The sequence below is a fragment of the Vidua chalybeata genome, chromosome 23 (assembly GCF_026979565.1).
Source record: "Vidua chalybeata isolate OUT-0048 chromosome 23, bVidCha1 merged haplotype, whole genome shotgun sequence".
Taxonomy (NCBI): Eukaryota; Metazoa; Chordata; class Aves; order Passeriformes; family Viduidae; genus Vidua; species Vidua chalybeata.
In genome coordinates this window covers 1577773-1595277 of record NC_071552.1, presented here as the reverse complement: position 1 = coordinate 1595277, position 17505 = coordinate 1577773, and positions in this window count along the sequence as shown.

Here is a 17505-nt window from a genome sequence, read left to right as displayed (position 1 = left end):
TGAGGGCTGCTGCTGTTTGCAGAGCCCGTGTGGGCACCACAGCTCCATTTCTCAGAGCTGAGCTGTTCAAACGCGCAGAATTACATGAATGCAACCCGACAGGCTGCAGTTCAGCTCTCCAGCCTGGTTCAGGTACTGGATCCTGTTCCCTGGAAGGCATTTCTGCATTTCTGTCGTGCCCTGGAGGGAAGCAGGGTTGGTCTTGTCCTGGGTTTTCTCTCCTGGTTGCTTTGACCCGGGATTTTCCAGGTAAAGCAGTTCTTTTTAGTAGAGATACTTATTTAAACTTTGGCTCCTGATATTTGTTTCCATTTCACTGATCATTACGGAGCTGCTGTGAGATGCAAACTCATTTCTTGCGAGTTTTGGGTAGCAGCAGCTTCTGTGTCGAATATTTGGTGACTTTTTCTCTGACCTAGGGGCAGCCTGTGCCTCCCTCCTGGCCTGTCCTACCCTGGCACTCGTTCTGGCCCTTTTCTGAGGGTATAATAATTATAATTTGGTTTCTAGAGGTTATGAGTTGGAAAGCTGAGACCAAGGTGTCACCCTGCATAAATCACCCTCAGATTCTCACTCCAAACACGCGCAACACTTAAATATTGCAAACCCCTGGCAACCCTCGGATTTTTAAAACTCTTTGTAAACCCTCAAGGAAACCCTCCCACCGCAAGATCCGAGTTCATTTGTATTAATTATCCGGTGCTTTAGTTAATAACCTTCCCCCAGTGCCACAAATTCCACGGTGCCCGTGCAATTCGTTATGGAAATGCTGCATGAATGGCGCAGGGCGGGGTGGGGGGGACAGCAGGAACGGTGCCCGAGCAGGAGGAAATCAAGGCAGGGAGTGTGGGGTAAAGTGCTCTCAAACACGGCCCCACTCCAGCGCCGCCCGCGTTTCCTGGGATTTCAAGGCTCCTAAAGGCAAGAAAATCTCGGGGTTCTGCGGTCAAGATGAGCCCGAGATCGTAAAAAGTCTTTTCCTCCCAGCCCCGCAGCCAAAAAGAGGCTCAGACGCGTTGGGTTTGCTTCTCAAGGGTGTTAATTTCCCTTCTCTAGAACATTCTCTCTCTGCCCTGCTGAGCTCTGTCCAGCAGCTCGGCCATGGCATTCTGTCTGCCCTCAGGGCAGTGTTCACATTTTATACCAAAAACTCCGTGTGCCGTGGTTACAATAACGTGCCAATGTCTGTCATTGGTGTTGGGCACTGTGTCTCTAAACCAGAGTGGTTGGGAGGCCAGGGGCTGATCAAATGGCACAGAAAAAAAAAAAAAAAAATTACTAAAAATAAAAATCATAAAATTAATTAAAATAATAAATATTGAAAATAAAAATATTAATAAAAGAAAAATAAAAATATGAATTAAAATAATTTAAATAATAAAATGAAAATTTAAAATACTATTACTAATAATGCAATGAATTAATGTAATGTAATGTAATGTAATGTAATGTAATGTAATTAATGTAATGTAATGTAATGATAATATAATATAATATAATATAATATAATAATATAATATAATATAATATAATATATAATATAATGTAATATATATAATATAATATATATAATATAATATAATATAATATATATAATATATAATTAATAAAATAATAATAATCTAACATACAATACTGGTCCCAAACGTGCAGGGGAGCAGGGAGAGTGCCCAGGAGTGCCTGGGTGGGGACAAGGCAGCGATTTCCTGCTCCTCCTGGAGCTCCTCCTTTCCTGCCAGGGAGGGATGGGATCTGTCCTCGGGAAGTTCTCCCTGGATTTTCAGCTGTGTTGGTGGCAGAGCTTTTTGCCACATTTAGGGAAGGAGAAGAGCACGTGCAGAGAGCTCCTGACACCCTTTGCAGGGAGATCAGCCACAAATCTGCCTGTGCTGGGTTTGCTCGAGTTAATAAATTCTGCTGGAGAATAAATAGATCCTAAATTACATCCTGGCCTGGCCAGAGCTTTTATCTTGCCTGTCAGGACTGTGTAATATTAATTATAGCCTGCTCCAGCTGCCCTCAGGGAGAGCTGGCACATGGCTGCAGCACTCAGCTGTGACTCTTATTTGATTTTTTTTTTTTTTTCATTTAATCAATGCCCAATAAATCTGTAATCTCCTGAATCTGGACATCTGTGCTTAATGTATCCGGGGAGTGACCTAATTAAATTCCAGTTTAGACCATCTCAGGCTGGGGCTGGACCCTTGGATTCCTGCTCTGGTGGCATCACAGGGGTGGGGGAATATCCTCAGTGGGGGAAAACATCCCTGGTGAGGTTGGAGCCACCAAAAACGACCCCTTAAAGTGACCATGGCACAAAGTCCATCACCACAGCTCCTGCAAGGACACGCTGCTGTTAAACCCAGCTTAAAGCAGGGCAGGGATGGGCAGGGTTTAGAATCGCTGCGCTGGGTCCTCCAGCCTGGTGTTGGCGCGGAATGATGAATATTTAGAGATGCAAAAGCAGAATTTACGTAGTGCTGCCTTCAGTCTGGGTGTGTTAAGGGCTTGCTGAGCTGGAGGGCACCTCCAAAGCCCGGCCCCTCCGGCTGATAAAGAAAGGCCAGATGGATTTCCTGCTCTTTGGGAACTCCTTATCAACCCTGGCCGTGCCACCTCCGCTCGCGGCCACCGGAGCGTTTTTTATCTGCAGCTCCTCCCTCCTGCCCAGCCTGCGGGCCCTGCCCTGCGCGAAGTGCTTGAGCAGCCCGTGGGTTTGTTTGCTTTCTTTCAGACGAGCGGGAGATGAATCCTCCTGCCGCAGAATGGGATTTGCTGCTCGCGCCTGGTTGGTAATGCGGTTTATTTTTCCCGAGGACCCTCCCCTGTACCCCACGTCCATCACGAGGAGCAGATCCCGTTATTTTGTGGGGCAAGGATCTGCTTTGTCTGCTTGGTGCCGACCTCAGCAAACCCGGTTTAATGAAATCTAATTGTCCTTAATGCCTTCAATGAACGACAGCGTTGCCACTGTCCCTGGGGCATCGCCAGAGGGTCTCTGTGGCAACTGCTCGCCAGGTGGCATCCCGGGATGCCTGGGTGGCATTCTGAGGATGCCTGGGTGACACCCGGGGATGCCAGGGTGACATCCCAGAGATGCCTGGGTGACATCCCGGGGATGGCTGGGTGACATCCCAGAGATGCCTGGGTGACACCCCGGGGCTGCCAGGGTGACACCCGGGGATGCCTGGGTGACATCCTGAGGATTCCTCAGTGACATCCCGGGGTTTCCAGGATGACACCCCAGGGATGCCTGGGTGACATCCTGGGGATGCCTGGGTGACATCCTGAAGATTCTTCGGTGACATCCTGGGGCTTCCAGGATGACACTCCAGGGATACCAGGGTGACACCCCGGGGCTGCCAGGGTGACATCCCAGAGATACCTAGGTGACATGCCGGGGATGGCTGGGTGACATCCTGAGGATGCCAGGGTGACATCCCGGGATGGCTGGGTGACATCCCGAGGATGCCTGGGTGACACCCCCGGGGCTGCCAGGGTGACATCCCAGAGATACCTAGGTGACACCCCGGGGATGGCTGGGTGACATTCTGGGGATGCCTGGGTGAGATCCCGGGGTTTCCAGGATGACACCCCAGGGATGCCTGGGTGACATCCTGAGGATGCCAGGGTGACACCCCGGGGCTGCCAGGTCCCCGGGGTCAGGCACAGCTCCGGGTTTGCTGGGAGGGGAGCCCAGGGAGGCGCAGGGCACAGGGCAGGGAGGGGTTCTGGCGGTGTTCCAGTGCTCAGCCCCCTCCCAGGAAAGGATGTCTCCCTCAGCTTCGGGGGGATACGGTTCTGACGGTCCTTTGGCATCCCTGACAAGCACTTCCAGCTCGAACCTCCCGATGATTCCATGGGCTCCCCTCGCTCCAGGGTCGGGCAGGGCTCCGGGCTTCCCCTCGGTGCCAGCAGATGGCAATCCCTGCCCAGGCAGCGCTGTGCTGCCCTCCGCCCTGCTCCCCGCACAGATGTGCAGCTCCAGAGGTGCTCCCGAGCATCCAGAGGTGCTGCTGGCCCTGCAGCTGGCAACCCGCCCACCTCAGCAGCTCCGGCAGCTGCAGCCAAGGATTTGCTGGGTGCCGAGGGGTGGAAGGAGCCTGGGGGGGCTCTGAGAGAGGCTGGGGGGGGATTTTTGGGCAGGCAGGGCTGGCTCTCTCCCTGCGCTGCCGTGCATCACTCACATCCCTGCCGCACGGATTCCAGCTCAGCTGCCTCTGGAACGTTCCTCTGAGAGCAGCAAACGCTGCTGGTTTGGGGATTTTTGCTCTTCTCATACGCGCTGGGCAGGAGATGAAAGGGGCAGAGCCAATTGAGGAGCTGGAGAGGAGGGGAACGAGGTGAGGTCTGGGCGGGCTTGTAGGGTTCACTCACTGCTGGGGAGAGGAGCAGGCAGGAGAGGATTGCAGCTGGGCTGGGCAATGTGCTTTCCCCCAGCCCCTTGCTCTGACACGCAATTCCTGCATGACCTCGCTCCCACCCTGAGCCTTTGTCTCCCTTTTGTGGCCCAGTGTTCAGGAATATTGTGGCTTCTCCAGGGACAGCAGCTTTTGGGGTGGGACACGAGGAGCACAGGGACATCAGGGGCTGAATCTCGCCCTCCTCACCCGTCCCTGCTCTCCCTTCCTTCAGCAGCCCCTCTGGGGGAACACGTTCTGCTTTTGACATCAGGAACCTGGGCAGGCCACTTTTCTTTCCCAGGGAAAAGGACCGGTCTGTGTCTCCAGGGGCCTGTGGCCCTGAGTGGCCGGACACCTCCAAAAATCCAAATAATCAAAGATGTGTCGCAGACCCAAGCAGCCCCCACCTCAAACCTGTGCTGCCCTGACAGTCCCAAGGGAACCCTACAAACTGGCATCAGGAACCTGGGCTGGCCACTTTTCTTTCCCAAGGAAAAAGGCTGATCTTTGCCTCCAGGGGCCTGTGGCCCTGAAGTGGCCGGACACCTCCAAAAATCCAAACGATCGAGGATGTGTCGCAGACCCAAGCTGCCCCCACCTCAAACCTGTGCTGCCCTGACAGCCCCAAGGGAACCCTACAAACTGACATCAGGAACCTGGGCTGGCCACTTTTCTTTCCCAGGGAAAAGGACCGGTCTGTGTCTCCAGGGGCCTGTGGCCCTGAGTGGACGGACACCTCCAAAAATCCAAACGATCGAAGATGTGTCGCAGACCCAAGCTGCCCCCAGCTCAAACCTGTGCTGCCCTGACAGTCCCAAGGGAACCCTACAAACTGACATCAGGAACCTGGGCTGGCCACTTTTCTTTCCCAGGGAAAAGGACCGGTCTGTGTCTCCAGGGACCTGTGGCCCTGAGTGGCCGGACACCTCCAAAAATCCAAACGATCGAAGATGTGTCGCAGACCCAAGCTGCCCCCAGCTCAAACCTGTGCTGCCCTGACAGTCCCAAGGGAACCCTACAAACTGACATCAGGAACCTGGGCTGGCCACTTTTCTTTCCCAAGGAAAAAGGCCGATCTTTACCTCCAGGGGCCTGTGGCCCTGCCTGGCCGGACACCTCCGAAAATCCAAACGATCGAAGATGTGTCGCAGACCCAAGCTACCCCCAGCTCAAACCTGTGCTGCCCTGACAGTCCCAAGGGAACCCTACAAACTGACATCAGGAACCTGGGCTGGCCACTTTTCTTTCCCAGGGAAAAGGACCGGTCTGTGTCTCCAGGGGCCTGTGGCCCTGAAGTGGCCGGACACCTCCAAAAATCCAAACGATCGAAGATGTGTCGCAGACCCAAGCTGCCCCCAGCTCAAACCTGTGCTGCCCTGACAGTCCCAAGGGAACCCTACAAACTGACATCAGGAACCTGGGCTGGCCACTTTTCTTTCCCAGGGAAAAGGACCGGTCTGTGTCTCCAGGGGCCTGTGGCCCTGAAGTGGCCGGACACCTCCAAAAATCCAAACGATCGAAGATGTGTCGCAGACCCAAGCTGCCCCCACCTCAAACCTGTGCTGCCCTGACAGTCCCAAGGGAACCCTACAAACTGACATCAGGAACCTGGGCTGGCCACTTTTCTTTCCCAGGGAAAAGGACCGGTCTGTGTCTCCAGGGGCCTGTGGCCCTGAAGTGGCCGGACACCTCCAAAAATCCAAACGATCGAAGATGTGTCGCAGACCCAAGCTGCCCCCACCTCAAACCTGTGCTGCCCTGACAGTCCCAAGGGAACCCTACAAACTGACATCAGGAACCTGGGCTGGCCACTTTTCTTTCCCAGGGAAAAGGACCGGTCTGTGTCTCCAGGGACCTGTGGCCCTGAAGTGGCCGGACACCTCCAAAAATCCAAACGATCGAAGATGTGTCGCAGACCCAAGCTGCCCCCACCTCAAACCTGTGCTGCCCTGACAGTCCCAAGGGAACCCTACAAACTGACATCAGGAACCTGGGCTGGCCACTTTTCTTTCCCAAGGAAAAAGGCTGATCTTTGCCTCCAGGGGCCTGTGGCCCTGAGTGGCCGGACACCTCCAAAAATCCAAACGATCGAAGATGTGTCGCAGACCCAAGCTGCCCCCACCTCAAACCTGTGCTGCCCTGACAGTCCCAAGGGAACCCTACAAACTGACATCAGGAACCTGGGCTGGCCACTTTTCTTTCCCAGGGAAAAGGCCGGTCTTTGTCTCCAGGGGCCTGTGGCCCTGAAGTGGCCGGACACCTCCAAAAATCCAAACGATCGAAGATGTGTCGCAGACCCAAGCTGCCCCCACCTCAAACCTGTGCTGCCCTGACAGTCCCAAGGGAACCCTACAAACTGACATCAGGAACCTGGGCTGGCCACTTTTCTTTCCCAGGGAAAAGGCCGGTCTTTGTCTCCAGGGGCCTGTGGCCCTTAAGTGGCCGGACACCTCCAAAAATCCAAACGATCGAAGATGTGTCGCAGACCCAAGCTGCCCCCACCTCAAACCTGTGCTGCCCTGACAGTCCCAAGGGAACCCTACAAACTGACATCAGGAACCTGGGCTGGCCACTTTTCTTTCCCAAGGAAAAAGGCCGATCTTTGCCTCCAGGGGCCTGTGGCCCTGCCTGGCCGGACACCTCCAAAAATCCAAACGATCGAAGATGTGTCGCAGACCCAAGCTGCCCCCAGCTCAAACCTGTGCTGCCCTGACAGTCCCAAGGGAACCCTACAAACTGACATCAGGAACCTGGGCTGGCCACTTTTCTTTCCCAAGGAAAAAGGCTGATCTTTGCCTCCAGGGGCCTGTGGCCCTGAGTGGCCGGACACCTCCAAAAATCCAAACGATCGAAGATGTGTCGCAGACCCAAGCTGCCCCCAGCTCAAACCTGTGCTGCCCTGACAGTCCCAAGGGAACCCTACAAACTGACATCAGGAACCTGGGCTGGCCACTTTTCTTTCCCAGGGAAAAGGACCGGTCTGTGTCTCCAGGGGCCTGTGGCCCTGAAGTGGCCGGACACCTCCAAAAATCCAAACGATCGAAGATGTGTCGCAGACCCAAGCTGCCCCCACCTCAAACCTGTGCTGCCCTGACAGTCCCAAGGGAACCCTACAAACTGACATCAGGAACCTGGGCTGGCCACTTTTCTTTCCCAAGGAAAAAGGCCGATCTTTGCCTCCAGGGGCCTGTGGCCCTGAAGTGGCCGGACACCTCCAAAAATCCAAACGATCGAAGATGTGTCGCAGACCCAAGCTGCCCCCACCTCAAACCTGTGCTGCCCTGACAGTCCCAAGGGAACCCTACAAACTGACATCAGGAACCTGGGCTGGCCACTTTTCTTTCCCAGGGAAAAGGACCGGTCTTTGCCTCCAGGGGCCTGTGGCCCTGAAGTGGCCGGACACCTCCAAAAATCCAAACGATCGAAGATGTGTCGCAGACCCAAGCTGCCCCCACCTCAAACCTGTGCTGCCCTGACAGTCCCAAGGGAACCCTACAAACTGACATCAGGAACCTGGGCTGGCCACTTTTCTTTCCCAAGGAAAAAGGCTGATCTTTGCCTCCAGGGGCCTGTGGCCCTGAAGTGGCCGGACACCTCCAAAAATCCAAACGATCGAAGATGTGTCGCAGACCCAAGCTGCCCCCACCTCAAACCTGTGCTGCCCTGACAGTCCCAAGGGAACCCTACAAACTGACATCAGGAACCTGGGCTGGCCACTTTTCTTTCCCAGGGAAAAGGACCGGTCTGTGTCTCCAGGGGCCTGTGGCCCTGAAGTGGCCGGACACCTCCAAAAATCCAAACGATCGAAGATGTGTCGCAGACCCAAGCTGCCCCCACCTCAAACCTGTGCTGCCCTGACAGTCCCAAGGGAACCCTACAAACTGACATCAGGAACCTGGGCTGGCCACTTTTCTTTCCCAGGGAAAAGCACCAGTCTGTGTCTCCAGGGGCCTGTGGCCCTGCCTGGCCGGACACCTCCAAAAATCCAAACGATCGAAGATGTGTCGCAGACCCAAGCTGCCCCCACCTCAAACCTGTGCTGCCCTGACAGTCCCAAGGGAACCCTACAAACTGACATCAGGAACCTGGGCTGGCCACTTTTCTTTCCCAAGGAAAAGGCCGATCTTTGTCTCCAGGGGCCTGTGGCCCTGAAGTGGCCGGACACCTCCAAAAATCCAAACGATCGAAGATGTGTCGCAGACCCAAGCTGCCCCCACCTCAAACCTGTGCTGCCCTGACAGTCCCAAGGGAACCCTACAAACTGACATCAGGAACCTGGGCTGGCCACTTTTCTTTCCCAAGGAAAAAGGCCGATCTTTGCCTCCAGGGGCCTGTGGCCCTGAAGTGGCCGGACACCTCCAAAAATCCAAACGATCGAAGATGTGTCGCAGACCCAAGCTGCCCCCAGCTCAAACCTGTGCTGCCCTGACAGTCCCAAGGGAACCCTACAAACTGACATCAGGAACCTGGGCTGGCCACTTTTCTTTCCCAAGGAAAAAGGCTGATCTTTGCCTCCAGGGGCCTGTGGCCCTGAAGTGGCCGGACACCTCCAAAAATCCAAACGATCGAAGATGTGTCGCAGACCCAAGCTGCCCCCACCTCAAACCTGTGCTGCCCTGACAGTCCCAAGGGAACCCTACAAACTGACATCAGGAACCTGGGCTGGCCACTTTTCTTTCCCAGGGAAAAGGACCGCTCTGTGTCTCCAGGGGCCTGTGGCCCTGAGTGGCCGGACACCTCCAAAAATCCAAACGATCGAAGATGTGTCGCAGACCCAAGCTGCCCCCACCTCAAACCTGTGCTGCCCTGACAGTCCCAAGGGAACCCTACAAACTGACATCAGGAACCTGGGCTGGCCACTTTTCTTTCCCAGGGAAAAGGACCGTCTGTGTCTCCAGGGGCCTGTGGCCCTGAAGTGGCCGGACACCTCCAAAAATCCAAACGATCGAAGATGTGTCGCAGACCCAAGCTGCCCCCACCTCAAACCTGTGCTGCCCTGACAGTCCCAAGGGAACCCTACAAACTGACATCAGGAACCTGGGCTGGCCACTTTTCTTTCCCAGGGAAAAGGACCGGTCTTTTCCTCCAGGGGCCTGTGGCCCTGAAGTGGCCGGACACCTCCAAAAATCCAAACGATCGAAGATGTGTCGCAGACCCAAGCTGCCCCCAGCTCAAACCTGTGCTGCCCTGACAGTCCCAAGGGAACCCTACAAACTGACATCAGGAACCTGGGCTGGCCACTTTTCTTTCCCAGGGAAAAGGACCGATCTTTGTCTCCAGGGGCCTGTGGCCCAGTGTGGCCGGACACCTCCAAAAATCCAAACGATCGAAGATGTGTCGCAGACCCAAGCTGCCCCCACCTCAAACCTGTGCTGCCCTGACAGTCCCAAGGGAACCCTACAAACTGACATCAGGAACCTGGGCTGGCCACTTTTCTTTCCCAGGGAAAAGGACCGGTCTGTGTCTCCAGGGGCCTGTGGCCCTGAGTGGCCGGACACCTCCAAAAATCCAAACGATCGAAGATGTGTCGCAGACCCAAGCTGCCCCCACCTCAAACCTGTGCTGCCCTGACAGTCCCAAGGGAACCCTACAAACTGACATCAGGAACCTGGGCTGGCCACTTTTCTTTCCCAGGGAAAAGGACCGGTCTGTGTCTCCAGGGGCCTGTGGCCCTGAAGTGGCCGGACACCTCCAAAAATCCAAACGATCGAAGATGTGTCGCAGACCCAAGCTGCCCCCACCTCAAACCTGTGCTGCCCTGACAGTCCCAAGGGAACCCTACAAACTGACATCAGGAACCTGGGCTGGCCACTTTTCTTTCCCAGGGAAAAGGCCGGTCTTTGTCTCCAGGGGCCTGTGGCCCTGAAGTGGCCGGACACCTCCAAAAATCCAAACGATCGAAGATGTGTCGCAGACCCAAGCTGCCCCCACCTCAAACCTGTGCTGCCCTGACAGTCCCAAGGGAACCCTACAAACTGACATCAGGAACCTGGGCTGGCCACTTTTCTTTCCCAGGGAAAAGGCCGGATCTGTGTCTCCAGGGGCCTGTGGCCCTGAAGTGGCCGGACACCTCCAAAAATCCAAACGATCGAAGATGTGTCGCAGACCCAAGCTGCCCCCACCTCAAACCTGTGCTGCCCTGACAGTCCCAAGGGAACCCTACAAACTGACATCAGGAACCTGGGCTGGCCACTTTTCTTTCCCAGGGAAAAAGGCCGATCTTTGTCTCCAGGGGCCTGTGGCCCTGAAGTGGCCGGACACCTCCAAAAATCCAAACGATCGAAGATGTGTCGCAGACCCAAGCTGCCCCCACCTCAAACCTGTGCTGCCCTGACAGTCCCAAGGGAACCCTACAAACTGACATCAGGAACCTGGGCTGGCCACTTTTCTTTCCCAAGGAAAAAGGCCGATCTTTACCTCCAGGGGCCTGTGGCCCTGCCTGGCCGGACACCTCCAAAACTCCAAACGATCGAAGATGTGTCGCAGACCCAAGCTGCCCCCAGCTCAAACCTGTGCTGCCCTGACAGTCCCAAGGGAACCCTACAAACTGACATCAGGAACCTGGGCTGGCCACTTTTCTTTCCCAAGGAAAAAGTCTGATCTTTGCCTCCAGGGGCCTGTGGCCCTGAAGTGGCCGGACACCTCCAAAAATCCAAACGATCGAAGATGTGTCGCAGACCCAAGCTGCCCCCAACTCAAACCTGTGCTGCCCTGACAGTCCCAAGGGAACCCTACAAACTGACATCAGGAACCTGGGCTGGCCACTTTTCTTTCCCAGGGAAAAGGACCGGTCTGTGCCTCCAGGGGCCTGTGGCCCTGAGTGGCCGGACACCTCCAAAAATCCAAACGATCGAAGATGTGTCGCAGACCCAAGCTGCCCCCAGCTCAAACCTGTGCTGCCCTGACAGTCCCAAGGGAACCCTACAAACTGACATCAGGAACCTGGGCTGGCCACTTTTCCTTCCCAAGGAAAAAGGCCGATCTTTGCCTCCAGGGGCCTGTGGCCCTGAAGTGGCCGGACACCTCCAAAAATCCAAACGATCGAAGATGTGTCGCAGACCCAAGCTGCCCCCACCTCAAACCTGTGCTGCCCTGACAGTCCCAAGGGAACCCTACAAACTGACATCAGGAACCTGGGCTGGCCACTTTTCTTTCCCAGGGAAAAGGACCGGTCTGTGTCTCCAGGGGCCTGTGGCCCTGAAGTGGCCGGACACCTCCAAAAATCCAAACGATCGAAGATGTGTCGCAGACCCAAGCTGCCCCCACCTCAAAACTGTGCTGCCCTGACAGTCCCAAGGGAACCCTACAAACTGACATCAGGAACCTGGGCTGGCCACTTTTCTTTCCCAAGGAAAAAGGCCGATCTTTACCTCCAGGGGCCTGTGGCCCTGAGTGGCCGGACACCTCCGAAAATCCAAACGATCGAAGATGTGTCGCAGACCCAAGCTGCCCCCACCTCAAACCTGTGCTGCCCTGACAGTCCCAAGGGAACCCTACAAACTGACATCAGGAACCTGGGCTGGCCACTTTTCTTTCCCAGGGAAAAGGACCGGTCTGTGTCTCCAGGGGCCTGTGGCCCTGAAGTGGCCGGACACCTCCAAAAATCCAAACGATCGAAGATGTGTCGCAGACCCAAGCTGCCCCCACCTCAAACCTGTGCTGCCCTGACAGTCCCAAGGGAACCCTACAAACTGACATCAGGAACCTGGGCTGGCCACTTTTCTTTCCCAGGAAAAGGACCGGTCTTTGTCTCCAGGGGCCTGTGGCCCTGAAGTGGCCGGACACCTCCAAAAATCCAAACGATCGAGGATGTGTCGCAGACCCAAGCTGCCCCCACCTCAAACCTGTGCTGCCCTGACAGTCCCAAGGGAACCCTACAAACTGACATCAGGAACCTGGGCTGGCCACTTTTCTTTCCCAGGGAAAAGGACCGGTCTGTGCCTCCAGGGGCCTGTGGCCCTGAAGTGGCCGGACACCTCCAAAAATCCAAACGATCGAAGATGTGTCGCAGACCCAAGCTGCCCCCACTCAAACCTGTGCTGCCCTGACAGTCCCAAGGGAACCCTACAAACTGACATCAGGAACCTGGGCTGGCCACTTTTCTTTCCCAAGGGAAAAGGACTGATCTTTGCCTCCAGGGGCCTGTGGCCCTGAAGTGGCCGGACACCTCCAAAAATCCAAACGATCGAAGATGTGTCGCAGACCCAAGCTGCCCCCAGCTCAAACCTGTGCTGCCCTGACAGTCCCAAGGGAACCCTACAAACTGACATCAGGAACCTGGGCTGGCCACTTTTCTTTCCCAGGGAAAAGGACCGGTCTGTGTCTCCAGGGGCCTGTGGCCCTGAAGTGGCCGGACACCTCCAAAAATCCAAACGATCGAAGATGTGTCGCAGACCCAAGCTGCCCCCACCTCAAACCTGTGCTGCCCTGACAGTCCCAAGGGAACCCTACAAACTGACATCAGGAACCTGGGCTGGCCACTTTTCTTTCCCAAGGAAAAGAGCTGATCTTTGCCTCCAGGGCCCTGTGGCCCTGAGTGGCCGGACACCTCCAAAAATCCAAACGATCGAAGATGTGTCGCAGACCCAAGCTGCCCCCAGCTCAAACCTGTGCTGCCCTGACAGTCCCAAGGGAACCCTACAAACTGACATCAGGAACCTGGGCTGGCCACTTTTCTTTCCCAGGGAAAAGGACCGTCTGTGTCTCCAGGGGCCTGTGGCCCTGAAGTGGCCGGACACCTCCAAAAATCCAAACGATCGAAGATGTGTCGCAGACCCAAGCTGCCCCCACCTCAAACCTGTGCTGCCCTGACAGTCCCAAGGGAACCCTACAAACTGACATCAGGAACCTGGGCTGGCCACTTTTCTTTCCCAGGAAAAAGGCCGATCTTTGCCTCCAGGGGCCTGTGGCCCTGAAGTGGCCGGACACCTCCAAAAATCCAAACGATCGAAGATGTGTCGCAGACCCAAGCTGCCCCCACCTCAAACCTGTGCTGCCCTGACAGTCCCAAGGGAACCCTACAAACTGACATCAGGAACCTGGGCTGGCCACTTTTCTTTCCCAGGGAAAAGGACCGGTCTGTGTCTCCAGGGGCCTGTGGCCCTGAAGTGGCCGGACACCTCCAAAAATCCAAACGATGGAAGATGTGTCGCAGACCCAAGCTGCCCCCACCTCAAACCTGTGCTGCCCTGACAGTCCCAAGGGAACCCTACAAACTGACATCAGGAACCTGGGCTGGCCACTTTTCTTTCCCAGGGAACAGGACCGGTCTGTGTCTCCAGGGGCCTGTGGCCCTGAAGTGGCCGGACACCTCCAAAAATCCAAACGATCGAAGATGTGTCGCAGACCCAAGCTGCCCCCACCTCAAACCTGTGCTGCCCTGACAGTCCCAAGGGAACCCTACAAACTGACATCAGGAACCTGGGCTGGCCACTTTTCTTTCCCAGGGAAAAGGACCGATCTTTGTCTCCAGGGGCCTGTGGCCCTGCAGTGGCCGGACACCTCCAAAAATCCAAACGATCGAAGATGTGTCGCAGACCCAAGCTGCCCCCAGCTCAAACCTGTGCTGCCCTGACAGTCCCAAGGGAACCCTACAAACTGACATCAGGAACCTGGGCTGGCCACTTTTCTTTCCCAGGGAAAAGGCCTGGTCTTTGTCTCCAGGGGCCTGTGGCCCTGAAGTGGCCGGACACCTCCAAAATCCAAACGATCGAAGATGTGTCGCAGACCCAAGCTGCCCCCACCTCAAACCTGTGCTGCCCTGACAGTCCCAAGGGAACCCTACAAACTGACATCAGGAACCTGGGCTGGCCACTTTTCTTTCTCAAGGAAAAGGACCGATCTTTGTCTCCAGGGGCCTGTGGCCCTGAACTGGCCGGACACCTCCAAAAATCCAAACGATCGAAGATGTGTCGCAGACCCAAGCTGCCCCCACCTCAAACCTGTGCTGCCCTGACAGTCCAAGGGAACCCTACAAACTGACATCAGGAACCTGGGCTGGCCACTTTTCTTTCCCAGGGAAAAGGACCGGTCTTTGCCTCCAGGGGCCTGTGGCCCTGAGTGGCCGGACACCTCCAAAAATCCAAACGATCGAAGATGTGTCACATACAAAAGCTGCCCCCAGCTCAAACCTGTGCTGCCCTGACAGTCCCAAGGGAACCCTACAAACTGACATCAGGAACCTGGGCTGGCCACTTTTCTTTCCCAGGGAAAAGGACCGCTCATTCTCTCCAGGGGCCTGTGGCCCTGAAGTGGCCAGACACCTCCAAAAATCCAAACGATCGAAGATGTGTCGCAGACCCAAGCTGCCCCCACCTCAAACCTGTGCTGCCCTGACAGTCCCAAGGGAACCCTACAAACTGACATCAGGAACCTGGGCTGGCCACTTTTCTTTCCCAAGGAAAAGGCTGATCTTTGCCTCCAGGGGCCTGTGGCCCTGAAGTGGCCGGACACCTCCAAAAATCCAAACGATCGAAGATGTGTCGCAGACCCAAGCTGCCCCCACCTCAAACCTGTGCTGCCCTGACAGTCCCAAGGGAACCCTACAAACTGACATCAGGAACCTGGGCTGGCCACTTTTCTTTCCCAGGGAAAAGGACCGGTCTGTGTCTCCAGGGGCCTGTGGCCCTGAAGTGGCCGGACACCTCCAAAAATCCAAACGATCGAAGATGTGTCGCAGACCCAAGCTGCCCCCACCTCAAACCTGTGCTGCCCTGACAGTCCCAAGGGAACCCTACAAACTGACATCAGGAACCTGGGCTGGCCACTTTTCTTTCCCAAGGAAAAAGGCCGATCTTTACCTCCAGGGGCCTGTGGCCCTGAAGTGGCCGGACACCTCCAAAAATCCAAACGATCGAAGATGTGTCGCAGACCCAAGCTGCCCCCACCTCAAACCTGTGCTGCCCTGACAGTCCCAAGGGAACCCTACAAACTGACATCAGGAACCTGGGCTGGCCACTTTTCTTTCCCAGGGAAAAGGACCGGTCTGTGTCTCCAGGGGCCTGTGGCCCTGAAGTGGCCGGACACCTCCAAAAATCCAAACGATCGAAGATGTGTCGCAGACCCAAGCTGCCCCCACCTCAAACCTGTGCTGCCCTGACAGTCCCAAGGGAACCCTACAAACTGACATCAGGAACCTGGGCTGGCCACTTTTCTTTCCCAGGGAAAAGGCTGATCTTTGCCTCCAGGGGCCTGTGGCCCTGAAGTGGCCGGACACCTCCAAAAATCCAAACGATCGAAGATGTGTCGCAGACCCAAGCTGCCCCCAGCTCAAACCTGTGCTGCCCTGACAGTCCCAAGGGAACCCTACAAACTGACATCAGGAACCTGGGCTGGCCACTTTTCTTTCCCAGGGAAAAGGACCGGTCTGTGTCTCCAGGGGCCTGTGGCCCTGAAGTGGCCGGACACCTCCAAAAATCCAAACGATCGAAGATGTGTCGCAGACCCAAGCTGCCCCCACCTCAAACCTGTGCTGCCCTGACAGTCCCAAGGGAACCCTACAAACTGACATCAGGAACCTGGGCTGGCCACTTTTCTTTCCCAGGGAAAAGGACCGGTCTTGTCTCCAGGGGCCTGTGGCCCTGCCTGGCCGGACACCTCCAAAAATCCAAACGATCGAAGATGTGTCGCAGACCCAAGCTGCCCCCACCTCAAACCTGTGCTGCCCTGACAGTCCCAAGGAACCCTACAAACTGACATCAGGAACCTGGGCTGGCCACTTTTCTTTCCCAGGGAAAAGGACCGGTCTGTGTCTCCAGGGGCCTGTGGCCCTGCCTGGCCGGACACCTCCAAAAATCCAAACGATCGAAGATGTGTCGCAGACCCAAGCTGCCCCCACCTCAAACCTGTGCTGCCCTGACAGTCCCAAGGGAACCCTACAAACTGACATCAGGAACCTGGGCTGGCCACTTTTCTTTCCCAAGGAAAAAGGCCGATCTTTGCCTCCAGGGGCCTGTGGCCCTGCCTGGCCGGACACCTCCAAAAATCCAAACGATCGAAGATGTGTCGCAGACCCAAGCTGCCCCCACCTCAAACCTGTGCTGCCCTGACAGTCCCAAGGGAACCCTACAAACTGACATCAGGAACCTGGGCTGGCCACTTTTCTTTCCCAGGAAAAGGACCGGTCTGTGTCTCCAGGGCCTGTGGCCCTGAATGGCCGGACACCTCCAAAAATCCAACGATCGAAGATGTGTCGCAGACCCAAGCTGCCCCCACCTCAAACCTGTGCTGCCCTGACAGTCCCAAGGGAACCCTACAAACTGACATCAGGAACCTGGGCTGGCCACTTTTCTTTCCAAGGAAAAAGGCCGATCTTTACCTCCAGGGGCCTGTGGCCCTGAGTGGCCGGACACCTCCAAAAATCCAAACGATCGAAGATGTGTCGCAGACCCAAGCTGCCCCCACCTCAAACCTGTGCTGCCCTGACAGTCCCAAGGGAACCCTACAAACTGACATCAGGAACCTGGGCTGGCCACTTTTCTTTCCCAGGGAAAAGGACCGGTCTGTGTCTCCAGGGGCCTGTGGCCCTGAAGTGGCCGGACACCTCCAAAAATCCAAACGATCGAAGATGTGTCGCAGACCCAAGCTGCCCCCACCTCAAACCTGTGCTGCCCTGACAGTCCCAAGGGAACCCTACAAACTGACATCAGGAACCTGGGCTGGCCACTTTTCTTTCCCAGGGAAAAGGACCGGTCTGTGTCTCCAGGGGCCTGTGGCCCTTAGTGGCCGGACACCTCCAAAAATCCAAACGATCGAAGATGTGTCGCAGACCCAAGCTGCCCCCACCTCAAACCTGTGCTGCCCTGACAGTCCCAAGGGAACCCTACAAACTGACATCAGGAACCTGGGCTGACCACTTTTCTTTCCCAGGGAAAAGGATCGGTCTGTGTCTCCAGGGGCCTCTGGCCCTGAAGTGGCCGGACACCTCCAAAAATCCAAACGATCGAAGATGTGTCGCAGACCCAAGCTGCCCCCACCTCAAACCTGTGCTGCCCTGACAGTCCCAAGGGAACCCTACAAACTGACATCAGGAACCTGGGCTGGCCACTTTTCTTTCCCAAGGAAAAGGCTGATCTTTGCCTCCAGGGGCCTGTGGCCCTGACCC